Consider the following 20800-nt stretch of genomic DNA (forward strand, 5'->3'; position numbering starts at 1 on the left):
GCCATTTCTGAAATCTTGCTTACTGCAAAAGCCTAGTATAGTTGTTGACAAAATAAATAGCTGACAAATAGTTTTTGAATAAAAAAAATTAATGTCCTTGAAGAAAGAACATTACTTCTTTTTTAGGGAGGGTATCCTCCTCCACTGAATGCAAACTATTAAGTAGCGAAAAGGACAGTTCTCCAACCAAAATAGATTTATAGGCCAACCTGGAAATCAAGACTAACACAGGAAAACAGATCGCTTCACACTTTAATTACAGAGGTATCAGCCCCATATAATTTTTCTTGTAGCAGAACATCTATTAGCAGTTTTTTCATCTTACTGATTAGCCATATTCCCTTCTAGACACTCTTCAGTACCATAAATTGAAGAAAGCACTAACTTTTTCTGGCTACTGTAATTGTCAAAGTACAATTACCTGTGTTTTCTCATCTACGTATTTGAAATAGAGACAAAGCCACCTAACTTAATCCACTTATAATAAAATGTTTCCTGAAAATATATTTGTGCTACCCTTTCTGAGAATAACCATGGTTCAATATTGGTGATTTGGGTTTTTTAGTTTTCTTTAATTTCATTTGAGATTTCAATAAAGATAAGCTAGCTTGGTTTTGAAAGTAAAACATTGTTCATGAGATTTCCTTTTTCCTTTTCTGTATTTTAAAAGTTCATCTATATATTCAGTTTACTACTGTTACTACTTTAAACATGGACTGTTCTTACCCCTGTTATAGAAGAGATTTTAGAAATAGTGACCTTTAGTTGCATTTTTAAATGACCTCTGCCTTTTCTAAAGCTGAACTCTCATATGAGTTCTTTCTGTAAATAGATGGCAAGTTAAGTATAGCAATTTAGTCATGAATTCAGACTTAAAATAATTGTTTCATAAATTTCATTATGCTGTCGCACCAAAACCAATAAATACAGCCATACAAGACGTTTTAAGTCACTTTCTAAAGACTAGACTTTTCAACTCCATGGCCTTAAAATTGATGGCCTCAATTCTCCACTTGCCTTGCAACCCTGATGGAGCTGATACAAGCATGATGCTCCTTGAAAGTAGAAGTGCTATGCTTAAATTAAGCCCTGTGATGGCACAGAACAAGTCATATATTTAGGTGAAACTATTTCTTGGGTGAATAAGATATCTTGACATGTCAATGGAATATGAAACTCAATTTCCAAGATTTTTCTAGTGCCAAAAGAGATTTAAGTAGAGCTATCATTTTTAGTCTTAACAGAAAGAATAAGTCTTCCTCTATAGACCTCTACATTCCTTGCTTCTAAAATTTAATTTTATCATTCCTTATAAAGCCCATTATTTGTTAAGCCTTCAGGAAAGCAAATTGTATTTCATCATTGGTTTGTTTCCTATTTTTACTTTTAGAAACTCTTTATAACTTCCAATCATTCTACTGTTCATTCCTTCACCATATTTAAGATTCTCTTAAATTAACCAGACAGTTTTCATAGATCTGAGTTCATAAGAGGAAAAAACAGAGGCTTGCAGCATTCTTTAACTTATATTATCTTAAGAAGGCTAATAAATAATTCTACAATCAGTGAAACACATGTTAAATGCACACCCAGCTGAGTAAAATTGAGACCATTTTCCCTCAAAAATAGCTTCAAAATCCCGAGAGGACTCAAAAAATTAAGAAAAAAAAAATCCTAAATCAGTTTCTAAAAAGTTCTGAGTAGGTAATGTAAGTTATTCAGTGGTAAGAATTTTAAAATGAATTCAAATTTTTCTTTCATTATTCTAAAATAATCATTTGATTTTGTTATCATTTATTTTATAAAGAGTGATGATTTCAGGAAGTACTTTAAACTTTTAAGTACCTTTTATTCGCAATCTTCTGTGAAAACTCTCAAGTATCTTTAGCTAAGAGCCTTTTTTCCACTTATTAGACCAGGCATTGGTTCATTTGCCCAAATCAAACTTCAGATGTTCTCTGCTTATTTTTAATCAAAATTGGAATCAACATACCTTCCCCAAAAGTGCTCACTAATGAGCCTGCAAGTAATCAAATTAATATGTATATAAACTATTAGATATTCTTTAAGTAGAAACAAACCAACTATATATTGCTCTAAAGAGAGCAGAAAAATATTTCACGGTAGAGAAGAGATAGTGTAGTATATGATTTTTTAAACAGAATTCCCTTCATTAATTAGCAGATATTAAAGAACCTCACATTCTTTTAGAGCATTACCATTTGAGGCAACCAGTTCATGGGTTGATGTTACGCCACTGCACATCACTGCATGTTATTTCTTTTTCATTACTTTGATAACTGAATTTTTTTATAAATTCAAGATGTTTTAATTATGAGACACACATTCTGACAATGTGGTAATAAAGGTTTAAGGGAAATAAACATGGTGGAGCTGATCCGATGGTGGTAGTATAATTATTAGGTAGCAGAGGCTGATCCTGGTGGTGGTAGTGTGATTATCAGGTAGCAGATGTGGTGCCTTTTTTAATAGTTCAATTAAAGTTTGATCTCTCATTACCTTTCATTACATCTGCCTTTTCTAGTCTGTCTTTTCATCCTGGCAGCACCTTGAGAGAGAAAAAGAAATCATTGATCCCTCAGTATTTCCATGACTTCTTATTATTGTATTCACAGTGTATCACCCAAGCCTGCATTGCCTTTAGATCAGCCATTGCCAAGGGGTCCATGCACAGATTAAATCTCTTGTTCAGCATGATATTTAGACTTCACTGATATTACTGACATATGTTGAAAAAATTGAAGAATACATTTTGTTTTCTTCTAAAACAAAATATAACAAAAGAATACATTTTGTTATATTTTATTTTACTGTGCTTTGCTTTAGTTCACCTCACATATGATGTGGTTTACGAATTGAAGCTTTGGGGCAACCCTGTCAACAAGTCTGTCAGTGCTATTTTCCAACAGTATGTGCTTACTATGTGTCTGTGTATATCATTTTGGTAATTTCTGCAACATTTCAAACCTTTGTATTATTATTACGTTTGTTATGGCAATTTGTGATCAGTGGTTTTGATGTTATTATCGTATTTGTTTTGGGGCACCACAAACCACATCCATACAAGAGATCAAATTTAGTCAATAATTGTGTATATTCTGACTATCCATTTACAGGCTGTTCGCTGATCTCTGTTTCTCTTCTTAGTACTCTCTATTCCCTGAGACACAACAATATTGAAATTAGCCCAGTTAATAATCTATAATGTCCTTTAAGTTTTCAAATGAAAGAGTCACCTTAAACAAAAATCCAATAATGATTAAGCTTAGTGAGAAGGACGTATTGAAAGCTGAGGTAGTTTGAAAGCAAGGCCTCTTGCACCACTTAGCCAAGTTGTGAATGCAAAGGAAAGTTCTTGAAGAAAATTTAAAATGCTGCTTGAGTGAACACATAAGTGATAAAAAAATAAACAGCATTATTGCTGATATGGAGAAAGGTTGGGTGGTCTGGAGAGAAGGTAAAATTACCCACAAAATTCCCTTAGGCTATAGCCTAATCCAAAGCAAAGCCCTAATGCTCTTCAACTACACGAAGGCTGAGAGACGTCAGAAAGCTACAGAAGAAACGTTTGAAGCTAGCAGAGATTGGTTCATGCAGTTTAAGGAATAAAGCCATCTCCAGAGCATAAAAGAGCAAGGTGAAGCAGCAAGTGTTGACATAGAAGTTCAGCAAGTTACCCAGAAAATCTAAGACCATTGATGAAAGTGGTCACATCAAACAATTTTTTTTTTCTTTTCTTTTCTTTTTTCTTTGAGACAAAGTTTTGCTCTTGTTTCCCAGGCTGGAGTGCAATGGTGCTGTCTCGATTCACTGCAACCTCAGCCTCCTGGGTTCAAGCAATTCTCCTGCCTCAGCCTCCCAAGTAACTGGGATTACAGGCATACACCACCATGCCCAGCTAATTTTGAATTTTTAGTAGAGATGAGTTTTCTCAATGTTGGTCAGATTTGTCTTGAACTCCTGACCTCAGGTTATCCTCTTGCCTCTGCCTCACAAAATGCTGGGATTACAGGTGTGAGCCACTTCGCCCAACCACAGATTTTCGATGAAGATGAAACAGCCTTATAATTACTGGAAGAAGATGGCATCTCAGAGTTTCATATCTATAGAGAAGTCAATGGCTAGCTTTAAAGCTTCAAAGGAAAGGTTGACCTTGTTGGAGCTAATGAAACCAAAGCTCTTTGACTATTCCACAAATCCTGGGGTCCTTAGGAATTATGCAAAATCAATTCTATCTGTGTTCCACAAATAGCATAACAAAGCCTGGATGACAGCACATCCATTTACAGCATGGTTTATTGCATATTTTAAGTCCACTGTTGACATCTCCTGCTCAGAAAAAAAGTTCTTTTTTCAAAACATTACTGTGCATTGACAATGAACCTAGTCATCAATTGTCCCAATAGGGATGTACAAGGAGATTAATCTTGTTTTCATGTCTGTTAACATCCATTCTGTAGCCCACAGTTAGAGAAGCAACTTTGACTTTCTAGTATTATTAAAGAAGTATGCCATGAGTAGGGATTACTCTGATGGATCTGGGCAAAATACAATGAAATCCTCTGAAAAAGATTCACCATTCTAAATGCCATTAAGAACATTCATGATCCATGAAAGGAGGTCAAAAACGCAACATTAACAGGGGCTTGGAAGATGTTGAGTCTAACCCTCATGGATGGCTTCGAAGGCTGTAAGACTATAGTGGAGGAAGTAAGTGCAGATGTGATAGAGTCATAAGAGCACTAGAATTAGAAGTGGAGCCTGAAGATGTGACTCAGTTGCTGAAATGTCAGGACTAAACTTGAACAGATGAGGAGTTACTTCCTATGGATGAGCAAAGAGAGTGATTTCTTGAGAAGGAATCTACTCCTGGTGAACACGTTTTGAACAATGTTGAAACTACAACAGAGATTTAGAATATTACATACACTTAGTTGATAAGAAAGTGTCAGTGTTTGAGATGATAGACTCCAATTTTAAAAGAAGTTCTGTCGTGGGTAAAATACTATCAAATAGTATTACATGCTTCAAAGAAATCTCATGTGAAAGCAAGAGCCAATCCATGCAGAATCTTCATTGTTGTCCCATTTCAAAAAAATACCATCGTTATCCCAACCTTCAACAACCACCACCCTGCTCAGTCAGCAGGCATCAACATCAAATAGCAAAAAGATCACAGCTCACTGAAGGTTCAGATGATTGTTAGCACATCTTAGCAATAAAATGCTTTAACTTAAGGTATATATATTGATATTTTAGACATAATTCTATTGCACATTTAATAGACTATAATATAGTATAATCATAACTTTTGTAACTGAGAAATAAAAAATTTTGTATGACTCAATTTACTGTAATAGTAACCAAATCACTGAACTAAGTATCTCCAGATTTTGTGAAATACCTCCATGTTATGCCTGCATCATTGAGAATTAGGTTGTCTGCATTGTTTATTGATTTCCTAGTCCCCTGATAACTTCCCTCCTACCTTCTACAGGAGATTCAAGATCTGTTTCACACATTTCTCCCCATGGAATTCTTGAAGGGCTATACTTGATTGAGTGTCACTGGTAATAGTGTAAGCCAAGGAACTTGCTCTGGGAATATGTATCTGTGAACACAGTATCACGTACTTGTGTTGTGCAGAGTTCCTGTCTATTGCATGGTTTAGACAGAAAAATTTTAAAGGCTCATTTGTTTCTTTAACATTTTAAATCCCCTTCACGGTGAAATTTCATTCAATTGGAAGGCTTAGCACAGGAAGAAACACAGATTTCACAGTGACAATGAGTATTGGCTTTATGATGAGAAATGATATGATCTAATGACTACTATCAGTTCACTGCTCATGGGGACCATAAATTCTTATGTCGCCTTCCAATCATCTATTTGGTTTATATGCCTTTCCTTTTATATCATTCCCCAATAGATTATTATGTCGTAAGACTTAGCTACATTTTGCAGATTATATTTATAACATCTCCAAGGCCCAGCTTCCAAGGATAATGTCATATATCTTACAATGTATATTTGTAAAGGTACGATGCTAAAAGCATATGCCAACATATCAGAGAAGACTATGTATACTCACACAAACTGCAAGGACTAGGTTGCACTTCTCTTTGTATTTTTTCTTACCTCAATCATTTATGGCCGGTTCAGCACATTTTATTTCTACCATCTGCTTAGTATCCCAGTTACAGAGCTGAAATTATTTTAATTAGACTTGTCATAGGTGATTCACAGGTTGCCTGAAAAGTTGAAAAGTAATACCTAGGCTAGACTCTGCCAACTATGACCCTCCATGACTGTTTGTTTTTTCTTGGCATTTTGAAATAGAACGTATTTCTCCATTAAAGATAAATGTGAGCCCGATTCCACTCTTGGCAATATAGTATTCTGTTGTTTGGGTTGGAGTACAATCATTATGTTATAAATTCTGCAAGATGACTAATGCTAAATAGCTATTTCCTGCCAACAATTGAAAATGGTGGATATTGTATTGCTGAACACAAACCAAAGCGTGAAGGTTTTTTATCAAAGGCTGTGCAAATTCACCATGAACTGCATCCAAATGTAGCACAGGAGAGTTATAATCTTTGTTCTAAATCTATGTATACTATGTCTTATTTAAACTAATTAACATGGCCGTACTTTAAAGCAAAAGTAGATATTTATATTGGATAGATATCTATGAATTACCAATTATAATGTTAGTCAAATTTATATAGACCATAAAGAGAAAATGTTAGAGCATTTAAATTGGATAATGCTGTCAGTTGCAACATGACCTGTAAAAGACAGAAATATTTCAACCTCTAGTACTTCTTTCCTTTTCTTTAATTGAGACCAAATTCACATAACGTAAAGTTAACCCTTTTAAAGTATACATTAAGTGGCATTTAATTCATACAAAATTTGTGCAACCATGACTTCTTTCTGGCTTCCAAACATTTTTATCTCCCACAAAGGAGACTCCATACACTTTAAAGCACGGTATTCTACTTATCTCTCATCGGTGCCTTGCAACTACTAATCTACTGTCTGTCTCTATAGATCTACTCATTTGGGATATTTTATATAAATAATATTATGCAATATTGAACTTTTGGTATCTGTCTTCTTTCACTTAGCCCAGTGCTTTGGAGATTCATTCACATCCACAATGAATGTAGTATATATATTAGTAACTCATTCTTTTTTACAGTTCAATTACATTCTGTTTTGTGAATATACCACATTTTCTTTATCCATTTGTCTATCAATGGACATTTGGATTGTTTCCACCTTTTGGCTATTGTGCATAGTGCTGCCACGAGTATTTGTAGGCAAATAATTATTCAAATACCTATTTTTCAATTATTTTGAGTACTATATACCTAGAATTGAAATTGATAGGTCATATGGGAATTCTGTGTTTAACTTTATCTTGTTATCCATGTTTGATAGACGTAGAAACTTAGTCTTAATTTCAGTAGAATACACAGTATTGTTCAAAAGTTTCAGCAAGATTTATATCTAAAGTTCACTCTAAATCTGATACTCTATTATTCTAAAATTCAAGATGTTCCACATGGTAGATTCCTCAAATACCTTTATTTTCACAGGTGCTAAAAAGAACATCTCCAAGTTTTCTAGTCATGCTGCATCTGCCCATTTCTTGTTGCTTTTTCTTATAACCTGGAATAACTTAATATTAAACTATGCCTATTTTTTTTTTCTTAATCTCAACCCAAAAGCTTGTGGTTAAATTTATTGGTAGGATAAAGGAAACATCTGAACAGGCTCAGACTATTCAAATGGTAAGAGCTAAGAATAGAGAAGTCAATGGAAGATTAAAATGTAAACACCTTTTTCAAGACAGGAATTGTGATAAACTACTTTCAGAGTTGTGAGTATTGAAAAGAGTGAGGATATAACACGTGTGGCCCAGAATTATGAATGAATGGAAAATGTGAACAGACAGACTGTAAACTGATCTCCTATAGCTGGCGAGGTTTCTGTGTTTCTCCTTTTTCACTCAGGTTATTTTCTGTACTAACTTAATTTTTGGCCCATCTCCCTGCTAAACACTTCACATTTCAGTTCCTCTCTGAAACTTTAGGGGAAATTAAAGCAGCAGTTAAAGCTGGCTATGCCCAACAGTCAAGGCAAACTTTGTTTAGAAGATGCTTCCTGTTACAGTGTTTGCATTACCTAAAAAACAGGCAATAAAATCGATCAACTGGAAACCTCCTTTGTTGTAAATGACTGTTTTAATCAGTATTGTCGGCTGAATAATCTTTCAAGGGCAGTCCAGTTTTGATATTAAGAAGGCTATCTGAAACCAGTCTCTAAGTATTTATTGAATTAATGATCAAACATCCAGAACACTGTTGGGCTTCCCAGTGGATACAAAACTAGTATAAAAAGACTCTGCTGGTGGAAACCTAACGTCTTTTTCTGGGGACAAATTAAGCCAATCTTTTTCAAATGTGGAATTAGTATGTATGGTTCTGAGTATAAATGCATTATGAGATCAAAGTTGGAGAAAACCTGGACCTAGTGCACTTTAATTTGGTGTCATGGAAGAACTAGAACTTGAATTGAGCCTCAGAGAATTTTGAAAATGTGAAATTACAGGAGAGAGAAAAAAGAAAATGATAAAGACAATATGGATAACAGAGAAAGAGTTGACTGAGATTCATGTGAAGTAGTAATTAGAAGTAACAATGGATGAAAATGTACAAAACACACTTAAGGCCTTGCAAGCTGAACAGAGTAGTTTAACTCATTGAGGAAGTCATTGTGGCTTAATGAACTGAGAATGAAATGAGATTGATTTTGCATATACTCATGATGGATATAATTACAAAATTGTTTCCAGAGATAACCAGGAAGCCTGGAGATTGAAACTAACTGTAGTCTAAGGATGAAGAGATGAGATTCTAAACGAGGCAGTGGTAATGAAGTGGAATATAAAAGGAAGGAAAGATACAGTTCACATTTAAGATGAATGACATTCATGGTAGTTTTTTCCTATTTTTCACCTCATCAACTGATTGGTATTGGATATGAGTAAACTCAGAGGTTTTATGACCACCTTTGAAACTGGAGTAGTACTGTAGGTAACCTTGTTTTCCCTGGTGCTATGGTATTATGTCCCCAACTCCTTATTGCTGCTATTTTGCTTTTGTTATCTGGAGACAGAGCCCACTTTTCACCAGATAGACTGCTTATTAATGCTCATGCTGCCCTCAGTTCCTCTCTTGGCACCACAGAGGTCTACAGGCCTACTTTCCTGCCAACTTTTAAATGCTTTTAGTTACTCCTTAAAATCCAGTGGTAAGGTGCAGAATTTTTCTCTGGTTTTGACACAGGAAGAAGTCTTGAATTCTTTGGTATTATCAGCTTCTTTCTTCCTTAATCAAATCTTTTTTTTCCTACCCAGAATCATGTCTCCTCCAGTTCACTATCTCCTTCAAATCTTCCCATCCAGTCTGCCAAAGATCTTTCCTCGAAGTCTGCCCCACTCCTAACTTCCTAAAACTGCATGTTTTCGTACTGCAGTTTTATAATGGCGTCAGTGACTTTTTTTTTTTTTTAATGGCCTCTGTTTTTAGCATACTCATATACACTTGCCTTTTTCTTTAAGAATTTAAAATATCTCTTTGAGGGAAGGCTGGTGCGCAAATGTCAAGTGCTTTCTTGTGTAGCAATTTGAGATTAGATGAGAAGAAAAAAAAACCTCTAGCATTATTGAACGTCATTTAGAAAAAAATCATATTTAACTAGATCAAGCAATTTCAGCTTTCATTTTTTTGAGAGCTTTTCTCCTCATATTAAACTATTCTGATAAACTCTGGCAATGAGAAGAAAAGGAAGATGTTAAAACCTACAGCCAATAGGAGCTCCTCATTTTGGAAATAATTTTTGCTTTCAAGAATCAATACCAAAAATGTTCTTGTGAAAACTCTGTGATTTAGCTGTCACACACAAAAAATGTTTTTTCTCCATTTTGTATTCTACAGATTTTTTTCAGTGCTTTTCTGGTTGAAAGCTTGATAGTCTAATGAAGTTGTCATATACAATCTGAATATACAACCACAGAAACACTGATTTTGTAGAAAAGCATTCTGAGAACATAGGCATTATTTAAATTAATATAGAGTACTTTAAGAAATTATGTCTTTTTATTAGACATTTAAATAATACATATTTTGAACTTCAAAGTTCATATCCATAAGAGTATCAGTACTTTCTTCAAGTTGTAATAACATTGAAATAACTTATAGAACCTCAGCGTTCAGACCCATTAAAATTGAGATATAAAAAATAACTTTTCACAAATGAATTTCAGTGTAATTTTGTGAGGCATCAATAGTCAAGTAATGCCATATGCGAATCTTCATTACTTTAACAAAAAATCTGCAGAACAAATAAGCCTTCAAAGTCTTTAGACAATTGGGCATCAATACTATGATGCCAAATGGAAATTAATAAAGGCTTAATCTAAATTATTTGTGGCAATATTGCTGCTATTAGGACGTAGGAGTATCCTGAGGCCCTTTTCCTGTTGTATGGCCTCACCTATTTTCTTCCAGCTAGACAATTCACACACTTTCTTTTCTCTGTAAGACATATTTTTTAGCTTGACTCCTCATCTTGCATTCTGTTTAATGCAATTTCTTCCTCAGAGATGCCCTTGCTGAATCTCCAGCTTAATTATTATTTGTCAATAGCTCTGTGTTCTGCTAGATTGTTAAATCTATGAGGACAAAAAGGAAGTCAGTTTTTGAGCTCCATAGCTGGCACACAATACATTTTCAATAGATATGTGCAGAGTGAATATTTAACATATAACCAGCATATTGTCATTATCGTCATCATCACCATTTTTCGGTTTCCTTTTGTTCCTATGATCATTTATGAACGGAAGTTCATAGATATAAATATCAGGGGTTTTCAACGTTAAAAATAGGGATCTTTTAGCATTTGGCAGTAGAAGTATTCAGAAGTAGATAGAAGAAGGTGTGCATTTCCCTGATAATTTACTGTGCAAAACTTTTATTAGCATAGTAAAACCTGTTGTATTTTTAAAAACAACTCAAAGATAGAATAATGAATTACAATATAATTGCAGTAATGTGTGTGGAGTAATTTGTTTTAGCATCACTTGAATAACACTGTTTCTAGATTTTCTGATCATTTTAATTTGGTTTATCATGTCAAGTCTGCACATTTCCTTTCCCAACACATGCCTGTTTCTCTCATTAGAATATGAGATGAGTGAAGTCTTGAGTCCATGACTATTTTGCTTACCAGAGCCCACCATAAGCCTTAAATAGAGACTCAATAATTGTAGAAATTGTAGCATATATTTCATGCAAAGAGGGAATAAAGTAAAAAAAAAAAAAAAAAAAAAAACTTGCTGGGAAAACTCTTCAACTTCGTAGAGGAGTCCATTTAGATCAGTCATCAGAAGACACACTTGCAACGGGCTAGGCCAAGGATCTAGTAAAGTGATCATATCATTGAAAAAATGGCATTAGGTTTTTCTGCAACCTAAGCCAAAACTTAAAGAGTTTGGCTGCTAAGGTTTCAGAAATCTTAGCATAGATTCAGTGTAGAACAGCCCATTCCTGCATTCAATCATTCAGCAACTCTTTATCACCATCTATCATTAGTCAGATGCAGTTCTAGTTGTGGCATTACAACTGATCATTACTGCTGTTACAAATATAAGTTGATCATATATTTAATGCACAAATCACTAAATACTACACATTTCATCATAAACAACCCATGTACCTTCCACAAATTGTCCTGCATCCGTGTTGTTCTCAGTTGCATTGCTCCTTTGGCCTTATCCTGCCCTGTTCTGTCAAAGAAGATAGGAGAACAATACCTTGTGGAGTGAAGGGTTTACTATTTAGTTTCCTTTTCCCAGAGCCAAGTACAAGCCTTGGCACACAAAATGAGCTCAGTATATGTGACTTTATAAGTAATGAATTTTTCTAGTTCAGTTCAGTTTATCAGTTCTCTGTGTAATCTTGAAGAAATGTTTCTCTCTAGTCTCAGTTTCTTTATCCAATAGGTAGAACAGATGTCTACAGTTTTTTTCTTTCTTTTTGAAGAATAAACCGTTGTGGAAATGGTTTAGTACAATTCCCGGAGCACAGTAATTACACAGAAAGTATCCACTATTTTTTTTATTAGAAATAATGTTATTAACACTTTCATAATTACTAAGTTTCCATATGGAATATTTATTTTAAAGATTCAATTGTGAATGTGATTTCTAAAACAAATTCTAAAAAGCAACTAATTATTCTGAAGCGGGTGACTCATGAATCGTACTTTGAAAACCCTGGCTTCAAGACATGTTATTGAAACTCTGAGGAATACCACTCAATTGAATTCTTTCCATGGAGTCTAAAACACCACTGGGTGGTAAGTGAAGCAATTGAATGGACTCGTTAATTCTGTCAGATGACTAGGGAACCATGTGGTGCTTGCCACCTATGATTGACACCACAGCAAATACAATCCTCCACAATGATGTAGTCTCGCAGTAGTTTCCCAGCTAGTATGGACTGTCTTATTTCAACTTTTGTAGAAGAAAAAATTTAATCTCATATTTTATCAATACATTTTTATAATGCAAAGAAAAAATATAGGTGGACCAGAAATAGCAGTTGGTACATTTATCATTCTTAAAGACAGAAGAAATAACAGTAGCTATATATTATTTATAAGTACTTTAGACCCTTTAATGCATAATTTTGTCAGAATGGAGGGTGATTCAGCTATAAATTAAAAATATATAAAAAATAGTAACACTACCTTTTATGGAGTATACAGTGTGCCCCAAACACTATACATTATTTAAATTGTATTATATTATTTAATCACTTGTATAACATTATTTAGTATGTAGTAGTATTATCTATTTTGTACAGAAAATAACAAAACAGAAAAAAATTTGGAAAATCTCCAATAGCAAATACTTGGTTACTAAATGGTAGATATGATATAAAAAAAAATAAAAACAAGTATCAGTGACATTCAGATCTCAGATTTTTACCATAGCCCTGCACTGGCCCAAAGAAATAGTGAGACTTAAATATATGTTACTAAGACTCTTCATAAGTAACCACTGTTTTTTTTTCTTTCAAAAACACATGATTTCTAAAATCTTGAGATATATTAACACTGAAAAAGTGGCTATATAATCAACATGTACATCCTTGAATTTGTGAATTGACTGATTTGTCAGATTTATCATTTTTTCTGTGTATTTCAATCTTTTTTCGTCAAACTTTCTAACAAGATCAAACCTATGAAAACAACATGACAGTTCTGACAGGCATCTGTTTACTTCTCAGTTTGTTTCCTTGTTCTGATTCACTGGTCTGAAGAATTCTGGATTTAAGTAGCAAAGGGGGCAAATGTGAACAGCACACTAAACTTCCCATCTTGTTAGAACTCTTATCATTACATATTCTCAGTGTTATTTTCAGGATGTAAATGAAATTATTCCAGATTCAATCCATTTTAAAACTCATTATGGGGAAGAATGAATGTCACTGCATGTTGAACACACTCAAGGGTAGATGAGCAATCAATAAGTTATCATCAGCACACAATATTATGTAATTCATTAGGTCAGTGAAATAAAATAGAGAAAAAGCAAAAATAGGTGATGGAATAAAGAGAGCAACATAAATTACATATTAATTTATATGTAATTTAAATAAATATACTGAATTTTATCAATACACAGGCTTCTGACAGGTAAATTCATTTTTCTCTCATCACTATTTTATATATTCTCAGCAGAGTGATAGACTTTTATTAAAAGAGTAAAAATAAAAAGATTTTAATATTAAATGTTTTTGACAGCTGTTACGTGGAAAAATTACATCAGTATAGATTGGTACTAAAGAATTTTATTTTGTTTTATTTATTTTTATTTTTTATTATTTTTTTATTGCATTTTAGGTTTGGGAGTACATGTGAAGAACATGCAAGATTGTTACATAGGTACAGACATGGCAGTGTGATTTGCTGCCTTCCTCCCCAACACCTATAATTAGCATTTTCTCCTCATCCTGTCTCTCCCCAGCTCCCCACTCCCCGCTGTCCCTCCCCTATTTCCCCCCAACAGACCCCAGTGTGTGATGCTCCCCTCCCTGTGTCCATGTGTTCTCATTCTTCAACACCCACCTATGAGTGAGAACATGTGGTGTTTGATTTTCTGTTCTTGTGTCAGGTTGCTGAGAATGCTGGTTTCCAGGTTCATCCATGTCCCTACAAAGAACACGAACTCATGGTTTTTTATGGCTGCATAGTATTCCATGGTGTATATGTGCCACATTTTCCCTGTCCAGTCTATCATCGATGGGCATTTGGGTTGGTTCCAGGTCTTTGCTTCTGTAAACAGTGCTGTAATGAACATTTATGTGCACGTGTCCTTATAGTAGAATGATTTATAATCCTTTGGATATATACTCAGTAATGGGATTGCTGGGTCAAATGGGATTTCTATTTCTAGGTCCTTGATGAACCGCCACACTGTCTTCCACAATGATGGAACTAATTTACACTTCCACCAACAGTGTAAAAGTGTTCCTATTTCTCCACATCCTCTCCAGCATCTGTTGTCTCCAGATTTTTTAATGATTGCCATTCTAACTGGTGTGAGATAGTATCTCAATGTAGTTTTGATTTGTATTTCTCTAATGACCAGTGATGATGAGCATTTTTTCATATGTTTGTTTGCCTAATGTATGTCTTCTTTTGTATAGTGTCTGTTAATATCCTTTGCCCACTTTTGAATGGACTTATTTGTTTTTTCTTGTAAATCTGTTTTAGTTCTTTGTAGATTCTGGATATTAGCCCTTTGTCAGATGGGTAGATTGCAAAATTTTTTTCCCATTCTACTGGTTGCCGATTCACTCTAGTGACTGTTTCTTTTGCTGTACAGAGGCTGTGGAGTTTGATTAGGTCCCATTTGACTATTTTGGCTTTTGTTGCCAATGCTTTTGGTGTTTTGGTCATGAAGTCTGTGCCTATGCCTATTTTCCGAATGGTTTTGCCTAGATTTTCTTCTAGTGTTTTTATGGTGTTAGGCCTTATGTTTAAGTCTTTAATCCATCTGGAGTTAATTTTAGTGTAAGGGGTCAGAAAGGGGTCCCGTTTCTGCTTTCTGCACGTGGCTAGACAGTTTTCCCAACCATTTATTAAACAGGGACTCCTTTTCCTGTTGCTTGTTTTTGTCAGGTTTGTGAAAGATCAGATGCTTGTAGATGTGTGGCATTGCCTCCAAGGCCTCTGTTCTGTTCCATTGGTCTATATCTCTATTTTGGTACTAGTATCATGCTATTTTGATTACTGTAGCCTTGTAGTATAGTTTGAAGTCCGGTAGTGTGATGCCTCCAACTTTGTTCTTTTTGCTTAGAGTTGACTTGGCTATGCGGGCTCTCTTTTGGTTCCATATGAAGTTTAAGGTGGTTTTTTCCAGTTCTGTGAAGAAGGTCATTAGTAGCTTGATGGAGATAGTGTTGAATCTAAATTATTTGGGCAGTATGGCCATTTTCACAATATTGATTCTTCCTAACCATGAACATGGAATGTTTCTCCATCTGCTTGTGTCCCCTCTTATTTTGTTGAGCAGTGGTTTGTAGTTCTCCTTGAAGAGGTCCTTTATGTTCCTTGTTAGTTGTATTCCTAGGTGTTTTATTCTCTTTGTAGCAATTGTGAATGTTAGTTCATTCTTGATTTGGTTCTCTTTAAGTCTGTTATTGGCATATAGGAATGCTTGTGATTCTTGCACATTGATTTTATGTCCTGAGACTTTGCTGAAGTTGCTCATCAGTTTCAGGAGAATTGGGGCTGAGATGATGGGGTCTTCTAGATATACAATCATGTCGTCTGCAAATAGAGACGATTTGACTTCCTCCTTTCCTATTTGAATACCCTTTATTTCTTTTTCTTGCCTGATTGCTCCGGCTAGAACTTCGAGTACTATATTGAATAGGAGTGGTGAGAGAGGGAATCCTTGTCTAGTGCCAGATTTCAAAGGGAATGCTTCCAATTTTTGCCCATTCAGTATGATATTGGCTCTTGGTTTGTCATAAATAGCTTTTATTATTTTGAGATACGTTCCATCAATACCTAGTTTACTGAGGATTTTTAGCATAAAGGCTGTTGAATTTTGTCAAAGGCCTTCTCTGCATCAATCGAGATAATCATGTGGTTTTTGTCTTTGGTTCTGTTTATGTGGTGATTTACGTTTATGGACTTGCGTATATTGAACCAGTCTTGCATCCCTGGGATGAAGCCTACTTGATCATGGTGGATAAGCTTTTTGACGTGCTGTTGCAATCGGTTTGCCAGTATTTTACTGAAGATTTTTGCATCTATTTTCATATGGATATTGGCTTGAAGTTTCTTTTCTTTCTGAGTCTCTGCCAGGTTTTGGTATCAGGATGATGTTGATCTCATAAAATGATTTGGGAAGGATTCCTTCTTTTTGCATTGGTTGGAATAGTTTCAGAAGGAATGGTACCAGCTCCTCTTTGTATGTCCAGTAGAATTTGGCTGTGAACCCATCTGGACCTGGGCTTTTTTGGGGTGGTAGGCTCTTAATTGCTGCCTCAACTTCAGACCTCATTATTGGTCTATTCAGGGTTTTGACTTCTGGTTTAGGCTTGGGAGGATTCAAGTGTCCAGGAATTCATTCATTTCTTTCAGGTTTACTAGTTTATGTGCATAGAGTTGCTTGTAATAATCTCTGATGATGGTTTGTATTTCTGTAGAATCTGTGGTGATATCCCCTTTATCATTTTTTATTGCATTTATTTGATTATTCTCTCTTTTCTTTTTTATTAATCTGGCTAATGGTCTGTCTATTTTGTTGATCTTTTTGAAAAAACCAGCTCCTGGATTTATTGATTTTTTGAAGGGTTTTTTGTGTCTCTATCTCCTTCAGTTCTGCTCTGATCTTACTATTTATTTCCTTCTGCTAGGTTTTGGGGTTTTTTTTTTTTTTAATCTTGGTCCTCTAGCTCTTTAAATTTTGATGATAGGGTGTGAATTTTAGATCTTTCCTTACTTCTCATGTGGGCATTTATTGCTATATGTTTTCCTCTAGACACTGCTTTAAATGTGTCCCAGAGATTCTGGTATGTTGTTTCTTCGTTCTCATTGGTTTCAAAGAACATCTTTATTTCTGCCTTCATTTCATTGTTTATCCAGCCAACATTCAAGAGCCAGTTTTTCAGTTTCCATGAAGCTGTGTGGTTCTGAGTTGGTTTCTGAATTCTGAGTTCTAACTTGATTGTGCTGTGGTCTGAGAGACTGTTTGCTATGATTTCTGTTCTTTTGCATTTGCTGAGGAGTGATTTACTTCCAATTATGTGGTCAATTTTTCAGTAGGTGTGATGTGGTGCTGAGAAGAATGTATGTAGATTTGGGCTGAGGAGTTCTGTAAATGTCTATTAGGTTTGCTTGGTCCAAGTCTGACTTCAAGTCCTGGAATATTCTTGTAAATTTTCTCTCTCATTGATCTGTCTAATATTGACAATGGGGTGTTAAGTCTCCCACTATTATTGTATGGGAGTCTAAGTCTCTTTGTAAGTAATTAAGGACTTGCTTTATGTATCTGGGTGCTCCTGTACTGGGTGCATATATATTTTGGATTTGTTAGCTCTTCTTGTTGTGTTGATCTGTTTACCATTATGTAATGTCCTTCTTTGTCTCTTTTGATCTTTGTTAAAGTCTCTTTTATTAGAGATGAGAATTGCAATTCCTGCTTTTTTTTTTTTGCTCTCCATTTGCTTGGTAAATCTTCCTCCATCCCTTTATTTTGAGCCTTTGTATATCCTTGCATGTGAAATGGGTTTCCTGGATAAAATACACTGATGGGTTTTGGCTTTTTATCCAATTTGCCAGTCTGTGTATTTTGATTGGGGCATTTAGCCCATTTATAGTTAGGGTTAATATTGTTATGTGTAAACTTGATCTTGCCATTTTGATGCTAGCTGGCTATTTTGCCCATTAGTTGATGCCGTTTCTTCATTGTGTTGATGCTCTTTATCATTTGGTATGCTTTTTAGTGCCTGGTACTGGTTGTTCCTTTCTGTGTTTAGTGCCTCTTTCAGGAGCTCTTGTAAAGCAGGTCTGGTGGTGATGAAATCTCTAAGTACTTGCTTGTTTGTAAAAGATTTTATTTTTACTTCACTTATGAAGCTTAGTGTGGCTGGATATGAAATTCTGGGTTGAAAGTTCTTTTCTTTAAGGATGTTGAATATTGGCCACCACTCTCTTCTGGCTTGTAGGGTTTCTGCTGAGAGATCTGCTGTGATTCTGATGGGCTTCCCTTTGTGGGTAACCCAACCTTTTTCTCTGGCTGCCCTTAGCATTTTCTCCTTCATTTCAACCCTGGTGAATCTGACAATTATGTGCCTTGGGGTTGCTCTTCTTGAGGAATATCTTTGTGGTGTTCTCTGTATTTCCTGGACTTGAATATTGGCCTGAATTGCTAGGTTGGGGAAGTTTTCCAGGATAGCATCCTGAAAAGTATTTTCTACCTTGGATTCATTTTCTCCGTCACATTCAGGTATACCTATCAAACGTAGATTAGGTCTCTTCACATAGTCCCATATTTCTTGGTGACTTTGTTCATTCCTTTTTACTCTTCTTTCTCTAATCTTGCCTTCTCATTTTATTTCATTGAGTTGATCTTCGATCTCTGATATCCTTTCTTCTGCTTGGTCAATTCAACTGTTGAAACTTGTGTATGCTTCGCAAAGTTCTCATGTTGTGCTTTCCTGCTCCATCAATTCACTTATGTTCCTCTCTAAGTTGTTTATTCTCATTAGCATTTCATCAAATCTTTTTTCAAGGTTCTTAGTCTCTTTGCATTGGGTTAGACCATGTTCTTTTAGCTCAGAGAACTTTCTTATTACTCACCTTCTGAAGCCTGATTCCATCAATTCATCGCACTCATTCTCCATCCAGTCTTGTTCCCTTGCTGGTGAGGAGTTGTGATCCTTTGTAGGAGGAGAGGCATTCTGGCTTCAGGTGTTTTCATCCTTTTTGCGCTGGTTTCCTCCCATTTTTGTGGATTAATCCACCTGTCGTCTTTGTAGTTGTTGACTTTCAGATTGGGTCTCTGAGTGGACCCATATTTTTTTAAAAATCCACAAAGCAGCATATTCATTCCAGGCTCTAGAAGACAGCCCCCTGATTTCATTCCCACTCATCATCACCAATAAAATAAGGATGGATCCAGGGCTGGCTGAGACCCTGTGGTCCTTGGCACCTTGCCGTGTTCCTTCTCACCTCAAGGCAGGCAGTCTGTGTTAGAGGTAGAGTTGGCACCTACGGAGGGTACCAGAGCTGCACAGATACATGAGCCCAGAGGCAGGAAGAGCAGGGAGCAAAGGGTGCACATCCCATCCATGAGTCCAGCTGGGGTTTCAGTTGCTGCCTGCCATGATCATGGTGCTTTTATGCCTGGGAGTCTCCTGGCCTGCCTCCCTGTTTCAGTCCCCTTTTTTATCAGTTGAATGGGCAACTCTGTCTCCCAGAAGCTTCAGTCGCCAGCTAAAACAGCGCCCGGACCCATGTATTTTGTGGGGAGAGCTGTCGTGCTGGGGCACCGGTCAAAACAGCCACGACGTCCAAAACAGCTGTGCTGGCAACCTGTGGGGCTCCTCTGCCTGGGAATCTCCTGATCTGTGGGCAATAAAAATCCATCTGGAAATGCGGCATCCACTCACCCTCCATGCTTTCACTGGGAGTTGCAATCCTGAGTTTCTCCTAATTGACCATTTTGGATCTGTCTCTGGATAATTAGGTTAGGTTTTTTCTAGGAATTTAAGAATGTTTTAATATTAATAACACTATTAATAAAATCTAAAATATTAATAGTTATAAGAAAATACTATATAATCTCTATAGAAACTAAAAATTTAGCAAAATTTTGGATAAAAATTAAAAAATGAATATATAGATAATTTTTTACTTTTAAAATAGACTATTCCCATGCCCAAAGCCATCATCATGGTTTATGGAAAAATATTGAAGGCATTTATTATCCTAAGGAAGAAATCTTTCCAAATCCTGTATAAATGAGTACAATCTTTATTAAAAAACCTGGCTATAACTTTATTTTAAAAAGTCCATAGAGCAATTTTATCTTTGGTATAAAATAATTCTTAATGTAATATTAATATACAACTTATTAAATTGTGTTTTAAGTAAGCCTTCAGTTAACAAAAATCCCTCAATTTACTAAAATAGCATATCTATTTTGTTTTTTACTTAATAAAGATTTACTAAAATTTAATTGGTGATCAGTATGGTTGCTTTTTTTTCTTCCCATCTGAGCCAGTTTTGGACAGTGAGAAATTATATTTCTAAGTGGCATTATGGGAATATTTATAAGAACTTATCCCCTTTTAACACACATTTTAAGTTAATTCCTAAAGAGAAGAATGGGGGGAAATATATGCCTCTATTTAATATTTACCATGGTAGATAACAAAGGAAGAGGGAGTTTAATAATTCAGTGATGACTTAAAAGAAAATGGCTCTAAACTCTGTAAATGAAAACAGAATAGATATTTCTGTTAAGTTGTTAAATTAATCAGTGATTTGAAGAGTTAATTCATCATTCAAATAATCAGGTTTTTGTTTGTTTGTTTGTATGTTTGTTTGTTTGTTTGTTTTAATGGCCCCTGCATTTGAAAACCCAGCTGCATCTGAAATCCTAACTTCTTGGAAATTC

At 35.2% G+C, this 20800-nt stretch overlaps 1 long non-coding RNA gene across 3 annotated transcripts in view; it reads left to right on the top strand.

Annotated features, from left to right (window-relative positions):
* LOC141583440 (uncharacterized) overlaps nucleotides 1-20800 on the top strand; it is a 142768-nt gene that overhangs the window by 36809 nt on the left and 85159 nt on the right. The window contains exons 3-4 of one of the 3 annotated variants that reach the window (XR_012516056.1): nucleotides 127-264; nucleotides 349-504. The exons of 1 other annotated variant lie outside the window; for it this stretch is intronic. This is a non-coding gene — a long non-coding RNA (uncharacterized LOC141583440). Of the gene's footprint in view, nucleotides 1-126; nucleotides 265-348; nucleotides 505-20800 lie in introns of those variants that run through there. One more of the 3 variants, XR_012516057.1, reaches the window with a different exon arrangement.

This window comes from Saimiri boliviensis, chromosome 1 (genome assembly GCF_048565385.1).
Source record: "Saimiri boliviensis isolate mSaiBol1 chromosome 1, mSaiBol1.pri, whole genome shotgun sequence".
In the NCBI taxonomy this organism is placed as follows: Eukaryota; Metazoa; Chordata; class Mammalia; order Primates; family Cebidae; genus Saimiri; species Saimiri boliviensis.